Below are 13,320 nucleotides of genomic sequence, written 5' to 3' on the forward strand. Positions count from 1 at the left end.
TAGTGGTTTGGATTAATGATGGAATCGATACAAATACATAGATATGGTTAACATTTATCCAGCCAGCAGGTACTGGTTACCCACCTTAAGACTGCTCAGCTCTAGAGGTTCCGTACATGAGATAATTCTACATCGGAAAGACAAAAGAAAAATGCTCCTTCGGTTATTTTCACTGGCTTTGCATTCAACACCTTCACAAACTAAGGAAGGTTGACTATGTTAAATGCAGCCATTGAACTTTTGGAACTCTGTTTATCCCAAATATTCTTTTTTTTGCAAATGAATCATCTTTTTCTTATTACACATCATTACATTATTAATTATAAGAGTAAAAATTAGGGCAAAAATAAAAGTGTCCAATACATTAAAACCTGCCAAAGGCGAAGGCCACACCTTCGGCAGGAAAGATTCTGGCAACCATCTTCTGAGACTGTCTGGGGTTGTTACTTGTTCAGAACCTGCCTCGCAGCGCAACAATGAAAGCACAGAGCTTCGGTTATGTCTTGAGAAATCTGCAAGCAGCCGTCAATATAAAAAGGTCTAGACTTTTGTCTCGTAAAGTTCTCTTCGTTCGTGACAATGCTCGGCCTCATGCAGATCGAATGACCCAAGTGTCTTTCCGAAGACCCCACTGTTAAGTGTTCCCGCATCCTCCACTTTCACCAGATCTTTCTCCAAGCGATTTTCTCATGTGCCCTCTGCTTAAAGGTCATATTGGTGGTAACCATTTCAACACTGACGATGAAGTCATCTCAGCAGCGAACATTTGGTACGAGTACAGGATCGGACCTGGAACAACACTGGTTTGGAACAGCTTGTATCATGTTAACAAAAATGCTTGGAAAAACATTGCGACTATGAAGAGAGGTAACTGTAGCATTGTACAATGTGAAATACAACGGTAAAGGGCACTATGCACTGTAGATTGTACAGTTACCTCGAGCCCCCACGTGCTATGGCACGAAAATATATATATTGGTTACACTCAATACTTAATTAAACGGCCCAGAGATGTGGCTGTTCTCAATGTTTGGCTACATTTTTCGTCATAGGGTGCCAGCTCACACCTATCGTAAACTCAGTTTTCAAGCTGAAATAAAATTTAAAAAAAAAACGATGCAGGCGGGTATTTGCGGTGAAATTTAAAATATTGAGTCACTCACATTGATTTATACTTACAAGTTGCTTATTTCTATTTTTCCAAGAAAAGTCTTCAATATATTGACTAAACACTTAAAATGCAGTCTGAGGGGCTTTTACGTAATGGCGGCCACTAATAACTTATGCTACAAAACTTCAATGTAAAATTCATATGTCGCGGTCACAGTTCACAAAATACACTGTTGTCTGCTGTCCTGAACCACTATTTTGCTCTCAACTAGATCGTTTTCGTACATCGCTACATACATACTTGTTCCCGATCGTGCTATCATCCCAATACTACCATCACTTGGGCGACACGTCCGGCTCTTAGCATCGCTGAAACACAACTCCCCTCAAAGGCGGCCGCCCTATGCACCTTCCAAATGACTGCCTAACTCAAAACAATGTTTGACAAAAGAATGACGATTATTCTAAAATTAAACAGAAAAACAAATATGATACATTGAAAAATATGGACATTTTTCAGGAAATAACAATCTGAAATCCAATTTTTTGTATCTGCCACCGTTTTTCCACAAACAATGTTCTTGTGGGGTGATTTTGCTTTTCTCAGATTTTTGATTCTAAACATAAATAAACAAATAAAAATAAATACATAATTACTCACCTAGCTCTTTAAACTTTAGAATGTTGCCGCTAGTTTCCTCTTTAAATTTATTTACTACAGAAAACACAGTTTTTAAAAATGGAATACCATATTCCGACCTCTCATTCAAAAATGGTACATATTCTGTTAAAAAGGCTATGACTGCTCGATGCAGCTCTACTAGCCGCACTCGTTAATACTTTATTCGTATTAATCGGCCAAAGGATTAATATGATATAAGCTTTTGAACTTTAATAAATTTACAATTTTTAAGACAATAACTTTTAAACTGTTATATATTTTTGTGGCACGTTTAGATAATTTAGCTTTACATATTTTTCTTCCATGAGTGCCGACTTGCGTCTCCATGTCACTCTTAGTTTTGTTTTTATCAATTTTTCTTTGGCATTTAAATTCCTCCAAGCGCGCAAACACGGCCATACACGCCCCTTCCCAGCTTGTGCTCAGGTTTTTCCAAGGCCGCATAATCGCTAGCCATTCGCCACGGCCCCGCAGCAACCGCCTGAGACGTGCTCCGCAGCGGGAAACTGCCGCTCGAATCTCCCGCCACACCTTGTACGCTCAAACTAGTTCAACTTGATAAACTTTGTGTAATTTTCTTTTTATAAAATAGGGAAACTTACTTACAGGATGTTCCCTGTACAAATAAACCATACAGACGAAAATATATTATTGCTAGACATCTTCCCTGGTCTGTAATGTTTTTACGCATAGTTTGAGAAGAGGCCTGTTGTTTTTCTTCACAGCTCATTAAAAGTATCTAAAATTTACAGATATATAATTGTGTTTTTCTAAATTACAATAAATTTTATGTTATTTTCCTATATTCATGTACTCTTCTGTGTGTATTAGGCCCACGTAGTGTATGTTTCTTCCAGAAGATAGGTCACCTTAACACTTCATTGCATGTGACCTACACTTAAGCACTCTGCACACGTTCTTGCTCTTATGTATTTAAGTTGAGTGATGCATCGTGGATGAACATGGAGGGACGGTGGCTAGTGGGGAACTGTCTGTGTTTAATTTCTTGTTATTGTAAAATGTGAAATAGTTTGTTCTTCTGTTATTGCTCTATTTATACAATTGTTGGTAGCCACAACACGGGCTCTTCAAGACATCAAAACTCTTGTCGCGAGATTTCGATGAGTTTCGTGCCCATCACCTTCACCAGAAGAAACTCATCGAAACATTGCGTACCCATCATCTTCACCAGACGAAACTCATCGAAACGTTGCGTACCCATCATCTTCACCAGACGAAACTCATCGAAACGTTGCGACAAGACGACGCCACCACCCGGCTAATAACCCCAAGAAGAAGTCATCACTGGAATACGCCGAGAAAGATTGCAGTCGCATATATCATAATTCTGCAATGTAAAACCAGTTCCACAGTTTGCACAACAGATTTACGTCAACGATATAGGCCTATAATCACGTCTGTCTGTCCTTCGGTCCTTGTTGGAACCGAAAATGAAGTGCGCTTTTTTCCAGTCGCTAGGTACCCCTCGTCACTCCAGTGAATTACGATAAACTGCTGCCAACAGGGCAGCGAGTTCTTTCCCATAATCTTTGTAGAATCTTACAGGTATGTTATAGGGTCCTCATGCCTTTCCATTATTTAGCGATTGTTGTTGCTCTTCTGTTTTTCGACCGGTTCTCTCACTATCTAACATTTCGACGTTGAAAGAAGGGACCGTATTACGATCATCCGCGATCAAACACTTGCCGATACCGAATTCGGTATTTCGGCCTTCTCTCTGTCATGTATTGATTTTCGCTTTCTCTGCTAAGATTTGTCTTCTCTTGACTCTGTGATGAAGCTATCTTTGTTTATGTAGCACTCGTTTTGCTGTCAAATGAAGCCGTGTCTGGTAGAGATAGTCTCAAGAGAACATGACTATACCGGTAGTAAGGAAATGTGATTCTCCCTTGAGCAAACAGAATTTTTCTTGTTTTACTACAAACATATGTTTCGAGGTAGATTCTCCATCTTCAGCGGATTCTATTTATTTTCTGTTGAAGATTTTACAAATAATGTAGGCATCATGAAGTTTACCAATGTTTTGAGATTTTAGAAGTCATTTTACTGAAAATCAGTGACAAATATTAACATTCAAGAAGAACTTTGACCATCAAATTATCATCTCAGCACCATGCCAGACGTTTCCTACTGTTCATTGCCTGTACTTCTGACAAAAGTTATAGTAATGTAAGTATTATAATCTCAAAAAAAAAATGGCAAATATCATAATGTGGAATTTTTTGTGTATTCTTCGATAGATAATGAATAAAACCACTGAAGATGGAGAAACTCCTCCGAAATAGGTATGGGTAATGCAACAAGAAAAATTGTGTTTACTCACGGCAGAACCATATTTTCACATTTTTTTTATTGCATATTAGGAAGGGAACGCGACCAAGCAAAAGGCTGTGACCGCAATACCATCCTGGTATAGTTTAGCTGGCACGTGTAATAGTTAACTGAGTACTGCAGGCACCAGGAGGTCGACGTAATATTACAGGTTAATCGAATAATGAAGGCATGATCCGGTTGCCCGCCAGTTGCGACAATCTGACCGTCTCAATTTACGAGTGCCTCCCTTAATTGCAAAGACACCTCTGTCATCAAAATCTTCTTGCAACAGTTAAGGTAAAGTGCTTCGTTCTACTGCCGTGTGCCACCATTGCAACGTATCTCTCCTGCTCGCCCCCACTGATGTATTTTGTTTCTATTAGAGTTCTTTAATAGTTCATGAGTACAGTTTTGTGGCCGAGCGGTTCTAGGCGCTCCAGTCTGGAAACGCGCGACCGCTACGGTCGCAGGTTCGAATCCTGCCTCGGGCATGGATGTGTGTGATGTCCTTAGGTTAGTTAGGTTTAAGTAGTTCTAAGTTCTAGGGGACTGATGACCTCAGAAGTTGAGTCCCATCGTGCTCAGAGCAATTTGAACCATGAGTACAGTTTTCTTCACTGACCCAGCATTGTATCCCGGTCTCCTAAGCATTATTTTGATTCAGGCCCTTTTGGCATTATTTTTAGTGCCTTTTCAGTTTGTATGAATTCGATTATTGATGTAACTGTCAAAATGGTTCATGTGGCTCTGAGCACTGTGGGACTTAACATCTCAGGTCATCAGTCCTCTAAAACTTAGAACTACTTAAACCTAACTAACCTAAGGACACACACACAACCATGTCCGAGGCAGGATTCGAGCCTGCGACCGTAGCGGTCGCGCGGTTCCAGACTGAAGCGCCTAAAACCGCTCTGCCACACCAGCAGGCGATGTAATTCTCGTCCAACACTTTTAAAATTATAAATTTTTTAAATAGTATTTCGTCGACTATTAATTCAGTGATGTTGCGGTGCGACCATCTCTGTCCTCACTCTGCCTTACTTTGCGTCTTCTTCCTCGTGATCGTGTAGGCAAGGTAGAGTTCCTCCTGTAGTAGTAAATAAACCTGATGCTTCACGCACGGTCAGGGCAGGAACCAGAGTCGGGCGTGCTCGTTTCCAAGCCTTACAGCTGGGAACGTTGTTCCACGTTTTGACAACCTTGGGTATACCGTGGCTGGACTTTACAGCCTTGTCGAACTGGATTTCTGCAACCTGGCAGCTTTATGTCCTTCCCTGCCGCAGTGACGCCTTTGTTGATCACTCTTCGCCCAGGGAGCCTAGCCTGTCATAGCGAACAGGTCATGTCTACTGGTACGTTCTTCAGAAAAGCGACCTCAGTGCAGAAAAGGCGACCAGTATTCTTCTGCCTCTACACAACCAAACTTAAAAAATTTGTGGCAGAGCCTATCTTCATTTTCTGAAGACAGCACGCGAGAGACATCTGTGATGAGGCCGCTGTTAGCAGAAAGGCAAGACACGTTTCTGCAAGCTGCAGACCCGTCTCACGTTGTAAGCGAAGAAACTTTAGTGACGGCAAGTCGACGGTCCACTGATTGTGATCCGACAGGGTCCACTGGAGGGTCCCCAAACAGAGGAACTGACGAGGCTGCAGGTTGAAGGTCTGTATTTATGGGGTCGGAGAGTAAACTGGACAGGCAGGCCCAAAGAGTCAGAAAACAGTACGAGGATACCGGAAGTTGTTTGCCGGCTGTCACAAGCGGGAAGCTGTGGACAGCGCTGGCGCGCCAACAGCAGCTGGCCACCCGCCGCTGCGGTCACAGCGGGCGCGTGACGTCTGCACTCGCGGACGCGCTTCCACCGCTGTCCATATACCACACACAAATGTCTGTCCTGCCAGCCCACCTTTAACTGCATGCTCGATGACCATGGGAAGAGAACAAAGATTCTCCGTCAGAATTATCATATAGAAACAGTTGAAATAACACAAATGAAGACAGCACAGAAAGAAGGGCTAAGTCTAAATTTGTCGAAAATTGTGGGCTCATGTTTTCATCAGCCATACTTTCAGCTGAGTCAGGTTAGCTGAATGTAATGTGTTTAGTGACACACCTATAGCCATTTAAAAATATGGTAAACATTTAGAAAATGTGTCAAGTCCATCCAGAACATGGATGGAAGGAGTGATGTCCAGAAGTTGTGGATTTCTGAACTATACTGATGTTCGTATATTGTTTTATGATAGTTCCATTGTTGACATTGTTAAATGGAGTGTTATTATTGAGTTTTATTTTGTATTGTCGTAGTGCATGATCTCTGCTAGCACAGGGAAGATCTGTGATAAGCGTTTTGCTTTCTAGTGCGGTGAAATTGAATTTCGTGTAATAGTCTGTGTTTTAATTGAAAATTAAATGTCCAGAACAGTGTTAAGTGTAGAAAAAGAGTTCTGGTACACAATCTGAAGCATCTAGAAAAACCAAGAACTATGTCACAAGAACTAAAAGAGCACTGTAATTACTAGAAATTCCTACAGATATGCTAACGGAAGCAGGAAAGTCTGCCATCCGATGTGGCCGAGCGGTTCTAGGCGCTTCAGTCTGGAACCTTGCGACCGCTACGGTCGCAGGTTAGAATCCTGCCTCGGGCATGGATGTGTGTGATGTCCTTAGGTTTAAGTAGTTCTAAGCTGTAGGGGACTGATGACCTCAGATGTTAAGTCCCATAGTACTCAGAGTCATTTGAGCCAGGAAACTCTAAACTCATATCTAATTATAGTCTGCTGAAGAACTGCAACAGGCAACTTTGTCATCTCGAAGCACCAATCTCTGCTAATAATATTCAGTGCCGAAGGCCTCTTGGAGATGAGACAGTAGTTGCTTTGTGTGATTACACTGGTCAACAGTGATTTTGTTGCCCATTAACTGACAGTGAATTTAGGGTAACTTTATGGCCCTGAATTCGAATATGTCATTCGTTTTGCTAGATTTGCTCTAGGTATTACGGTAACGTACAAAACGTAGATAAATAAATAGAAATTAAAAATATTAACTGAGATCCATTGTGTACACAGACAAATGAAAATGAGAATAACAAAAATGCAGCTCCATTGTTGATTCAGCAAGTAATAGAAGAAGAAAGGAAAAAATAGTCTTATTTTTTAAAAAAAATTGCAATTAGCATATGGAAAAACTCCTCCTGTGTGATTTTCTCTTGTGTTGATCGTCCGTTCAGTCACGCTGAAGATTCCAGCAGTAGTCCGCCATCATATGCTTGTCCCGTCTACCTTCATATCGTTCTTCCATCACCTGAAGATCTCGATGGAATCTTTCACCTTGTTCCTTGATGTAGTCACCAAGATTGTCCGGAAACCTATCAAGATGGCTGTGGAGGTAGTGAATCTCAATGCTCATAATTAGCCCCCAAGCTTTTGAAGTTTCTGAGCATGTTTTCCAACTGTTCTTCATAATTATGTGATTTGTGGTAAGCCAAGAAATTTTTGACAACAAAGACAAAACTGCTCCAGGCAGATGCTTCAAATCAATTCATAATTTTAATGAATTCCAAATAATGTATAAGCTTCTGAATTTGGCGACCATCAAATACAACAGCTTTTAATTTTTCATCACTGAGTCCAGGGAATGATTTGCATATATGTTTGAAACAGTCACTATTTTTGTCCAAAGCTTTCACAAATTGCTTCATTAGACCAAGCTTGATATGAAGTGGTGGAAGACTGATTTTGTCCCTGTCAGTTAATGGTTCTTTCAGGACATTAGCTGCTCCTACAGTAAAGGTATCTCTTGATGGTCATGAAACTTTTTCCCAGTAATCATGATTTGCTCTGCTGTCCCACATTCAAATAGAGCAAGGGAAGTTTGTTTATTCACTTTGCTGTCCAAGCAAAAAGTTAAACATTTATAAATCAACACAAACAGGCCATTGGTGCTGACTATAACGAAGTTTCTGGAGAATCATCTTGATATTTTCGTATTCCTCACGAAGTTTCGTTGAGTGGCCAATTGGAATGGATGCACAGCAGTTACTATTATGCTGCAACACAGACTTTAAGCTTCTGGTTGAACAACCAATAAAAATCCTCCAGTCTTGTGGTTGATATTTTCGTAGTCCCACTTATAGTAGTAAACCAGGGATGTCACTGCATTAAACAAGTGCATCATCTTGACTGAAGTTTAACATTTGTAAATCAACGCAGATAGGCCATTGGTGCTGACTACAACGAAGTTTCTGGAGAATCATATGGATATTTTCGTATTGCTCATGAAGTTTCGTTGAGTGGCCAATTGGAATGGATGCACAGCAGTTACTATTATGCTGCAACACAAAGCTTCTAGTTGAACAATCAATAAAAAGCCTCCAGTCTTGTGGTTGACATTTTCGTAGTCCCACTTTTAGTAGTAAACCAGGGATGTCACTGCATTAAACAAGTGCATCATCTTGACTGAAGTATGGAACTAGATCTTCTTCTCTTGTCCGGTAAGGTGTGATTTTAGTTCCTGGTTGTAGACAACTCTTCTAATTTAGTCTACATACCAAGAGTTCAGAAGATTGTTTAGAGAGACTGAGGTCTCTTATCACATCGTTAAGCTCTTCCTGAATGAAGAGCTGATGTCTTGTGGAACTTCCTTCGTATTAAGGTTCAAGTCCTGCAGATCATCATCATCTGAAGGAAGTAATTCTGACAGAGTGGTATGGGAATGTCATCACTATGTGGCACAGGTCGTTTTGCTGATTCTAAATGGGGATCTTCCCACATAGGCTTCTTGTAGCGATTGAAACCTTTTACATTGACAATGGAAAAATATCAATCATTATGGTAGTTTTTTGGCTCACGCCACACCTTCGTTTATCATTAGTCCTCAGTTGTAAAATCTCGACGCATCTTTTGCAAACTTTATGAGGAGCCAATGTTTATCTTGGTCTTCCAGTTTAATCCCAAAATACGCAAGATAGGCCTGTTTCACAAAGTCAGTGATGTACTTCCATTGTTCTTTCAGAGTGGATTCTCGACGAATATAGCAGAACACATCAGGAGAGTTGAAACAATCTTTATGCGAGCAGCTCATGTTTATCTAAGAAAGGAACAAAATAAAATAAAAATCATAATTGCAAAAATATATTTTTACAAATGTGATAAGGTAGAACTAATAAGACAATATATATTACAATATGATTTATAACTTACATTTAACTAACAATAACGTATTAACTAAACGTGACATAACTTTTTCTTGACACAATGAACGAGAAATTCTTCACTTAACTTTTAACGGCTGTTACACAAATTACGTCCTCTCTCACGCTCGTTCCTCCCTGGACTGCCGCTCTGAGCACAAACAAGGGGGCGGGGGATCCTGACCTTCAATGCAGCAGCGTGACCAACTCACTCTCCTTAGAATTGTGCGACACAAGAGGGTGTCTCAAATTACTACCACGTTGCATAATATCACCTTCTTTTCTATAACGTGTAACAATTAAGATATTACATTTGTACATATTCAATCAAGAAGTATAAAATGGACAGGCAAACAGAATTATGGAATTCATAACCAATTTACTAATAATTTAACGATTAAACGATACACCTTAGACTCTTAGAGATAGCCTGCGTCTCAGAAACTAGAGCCAATTGGGGAATTCCGTTTCCAAATTCAGATTCAGCATACCAAATACACCCAGTACATGTTCAAATATCCCTGACAACAAGAAAAGAATTTGTAGATCTGTGTTATACATTTCATGTTAAAGTAAGTGTAATGAGAGATAATGCTTTGACAGAATTTATTGTTTGTCAAAAGGTCTTTCTATCACTGAATGGGACTGCAAATAAAAGATTAGAAACTATTAGGAATTTCTTGAAAATGAAGACACCTCTCGAGTCTAGAAATGAGGGAAACACAGAAACGAAGCTCATAAACTGTTGGTGGAAACAGAGGAAAACACCTGCACTGAGATCGTGTCATTTAAAAGAAGATCCAATTCTTACAGCATAAATAAGACACAGAAACTGTATTTTCCTTTCAAGAGACAAATCGCGCTTATTTATCATCATATGAAGCATGTCGAAAAGAATTTCATACAGAATTTATTACCCCGCTCGGTTACGCTCGAAGTGATACATGCAGTACTTGCGATAAGTTTCCTATAACTTTCATAGCTCTAAAGGTTTAACTCACATGTGCAACAGATGGTACACAAAGGTCAGATGTTCAAATGGTTCAAACGGCTCTGAGCACTATGGGACTTAACATCTATGGTCATCTGTCCCCTAGAACTTAGAACTACTTAAACCTAACTAACCTAAGGACAGCACACAACACCCAGCCATCACGAGGCAGAGAAAATCCCTGACCCCGCCGGGAATCGAACCTGGGAACCCGGGCGTGGGAAGCGAGAACGCTACCGCACAACCACGAGCTGCAGACGTCAGATGTTCAAAATAATATTAAGACAGAGAAGACTGAATATTAACAGCACTGGCGAAAAGCTGATTCATTCTACCAGCGTAAACGACAGTCAAGAAAAAGAAGCAGAAAGTCTACAGGCACTGATTCGACACTTATGGATGTCCAAAGGAATCGTTCGTTGCTCTGGATCAGCAGCAGTATTGTCTATTATGAGCGCCAGCTTTCTCTACAGCTACTCGTATTTAAATTACATTGACTCTCAGACAGCAACACGGTATTTTATTTTTATCCTGAAAAAATAGGCGCAAAATCTGAAATGAAGCAGTTTATTTCCTGCATCATTATGTGACTAGGGCCATGGCTTGACGGTTTAAAAATTTGGAAACATTCTATGATTCACATGGGACTCAAAACAAAAACTATACCGTTTTCAGATTTTTACACTATACTGTCCATCAAGCAGATAACTGAGGGAAGTATCACATAATCAGGTTAATAGGTGATTCACTGAAGTTGATGACAAGAATACAGAAAAATGGAAAACACTGAGGACCTGGTTAGGTGGCGATCAGTCTGGCTTTAGGAACGATAAAGGCACGAGAGAGGCAGTCCTGACGTTGCGCTTGATAACAGAAGCAAATCTGAAGAAAAATTAAAATACGTTCGTAGGATTTGTTGACCTGGGAAAAGCCTTCGGCAGTTTAGAACAGCGAAACATTTTCGAAATTTTGGGAGTATGCAAGGGGAAGACGGGTAACACACAAGATGTGCAAGAACCCAGAGGTAACAAAAGGAATGGAAGACAAGAACGAAGTGCCCGGATTAAAAAATAAGAAAGGATGTAGTCCTTCACACCTATTATGTAATACATGCATCGAAGAAGGGTTGGAGCAAAGAAAGTAACGTTCGATATTTGGGTTATAATTCAGGTTGAAAGGACATTTTCTGGATCTGGTGAACTGAATCAACGATCTAGTGGGTATAGAATATGCATTGAGAGTTAACCAAAGAAAGATGGAAGTAACGAAGTAGCGGAAATGAGAATAGCGAAGAGTAAATAATACATAACGGACGAAGCGAGGAGGACATAAAAAGCAGACTAGCACTGGCAAAGAGGGCATATATGGGCAAGAGAAATTCACTGGTATCAAACATAGGCCTTCATCTGAGGAAGAAATTTCTGAAAATGTATAGTAGTGACTGCGAAAAAATCGGAAATGAAAAAACCCGAATTGTTTTGCATGTGTTATTAAAGAAGAATGTGGAAAAGTATCTGGACTGAGAAGAAGTGAGAGGGTTCGCAGCAGAATCGGAGAAGGAAAGATCATACGGATATCCGAGAAAGGGAAGGGACAGGACCATAGGACAAGTGTATAGACACCAGCGAACGAGCTCTGTGGTACTGGAATGAACTGTCGAGGGTAATTTAGGGGAAGAGAGAGGCCGGTATACATCCGACAACTAACTGAGACCGTAGGGCGCAAGTGCTACTCTGAGACGAAAAGGCTGGCACGAGGAGAAGAACTGGTGGTGGGCCGCTTCGAACCAGACAGAAGACTGATTAAAAAATAAAGAATAAAAAAAGTAAAAATAATAAAGAAGAATGTAAACCCATTTACGCTGTCTGCTGTGAAGGTAGTGTACGACTTTTCACCAGCAGTTTAGTTAATAGAAGAAATTGTTATCCCTGCTACCGTACATGATGCGTATTTGTTGGGTTGAAATCTATACTGGCATGGGAGGTGTGTAAGGGTGTTTGCTAGCTGGTGACGAGGTTCTTAATGCATTTTAGACAATGATCTCAGATAGCAAAGTCTTGAATTTTATAGAAATCTTCAGGGCTTAGTGATTGACAAATTTCTCTATTTCCAGAAATTCTAATCTCCCAATTACTGGGATACTGATGCAGCAGTACAATGGAACTTCGTTACTGTAGAAACATTATTGCAGAATGTTAATTTTTCATTTTCCGTTAATCTATTTGGAAAGATTAAACCTAATGTCTCCCATGCACCTCATACTGATGGTTAGAGTGTAGATGTAGATATAAGAAGATTAAGCAGTGCTGTACAATTCCACGCTGGGTAGCCACAAGGTTTGTGGCGCCTTGCTGTGATGCGCGCGTCTCCGCCTGTCGGAGGTTCGAGTCCTCCCTCGGGCATGGGTGTGTGTGTGTGTATGTATGTGTGTGTGTGTGTGTGTGTGTGTGTGTGTGTGTGTGTTGTTCTTAGCGTAAGCTACTTTGGTTAGATTAAGTAGTGTGTAAGCCTAGGGCCCGATGACCTCAGCAGTTTGGTCCCATCGGAACTTACCACAAATTTCCAATTATCTCCCTCCATTCTCTAGATGTAGATATAAAAACTGTAAGTAGTACTGACTATTCTCAGCCGTGGGAGTGAATCCCAGGACCGCACTTCTTTACTGCTCCCTGACTGAGCATGAAGTGCCATAGTTCCTTCAGCGGACATACCCAGTTATTCATTTTTTGGTCCTAAACACGACACTCGAAACACTCTCTCCCAAGTGAATAAGAAAGAGATTCTCGCATCCCGTCGATGACTAGTTATTTAGACCCGAAAAGCAAATTTGGAAAGGGGAAAGGCATGGGCCGTGTCCTGTCAGAGGAAAAACCTCAGCTTTCACTGAAAGAGATTTATGGAAACCACGAGAAGAGCTGAAACCGGGCGGGTGGACAGGAGCGTCGGCCACTCGCTGGCTGGCTGTCTGGCTGTCTGTCTGGCTGAATGTCTGGCTATCTGGCTGTCTGGCT

This window comes from Schistocerca gregaria, chromosome 2 (assembly GCF_023897955.1).
Source record: "Schistocerca gregaria isolate iqSchGreg1 chromosome 2, iqSchGreg1.2, whole genome shotgun sequence".
NCBI lineage: Eukaryota > Metazoa > Arthropoda > Insecta > Orthoptera > Acrididae > Schistocerca > Schistocerca gregaria.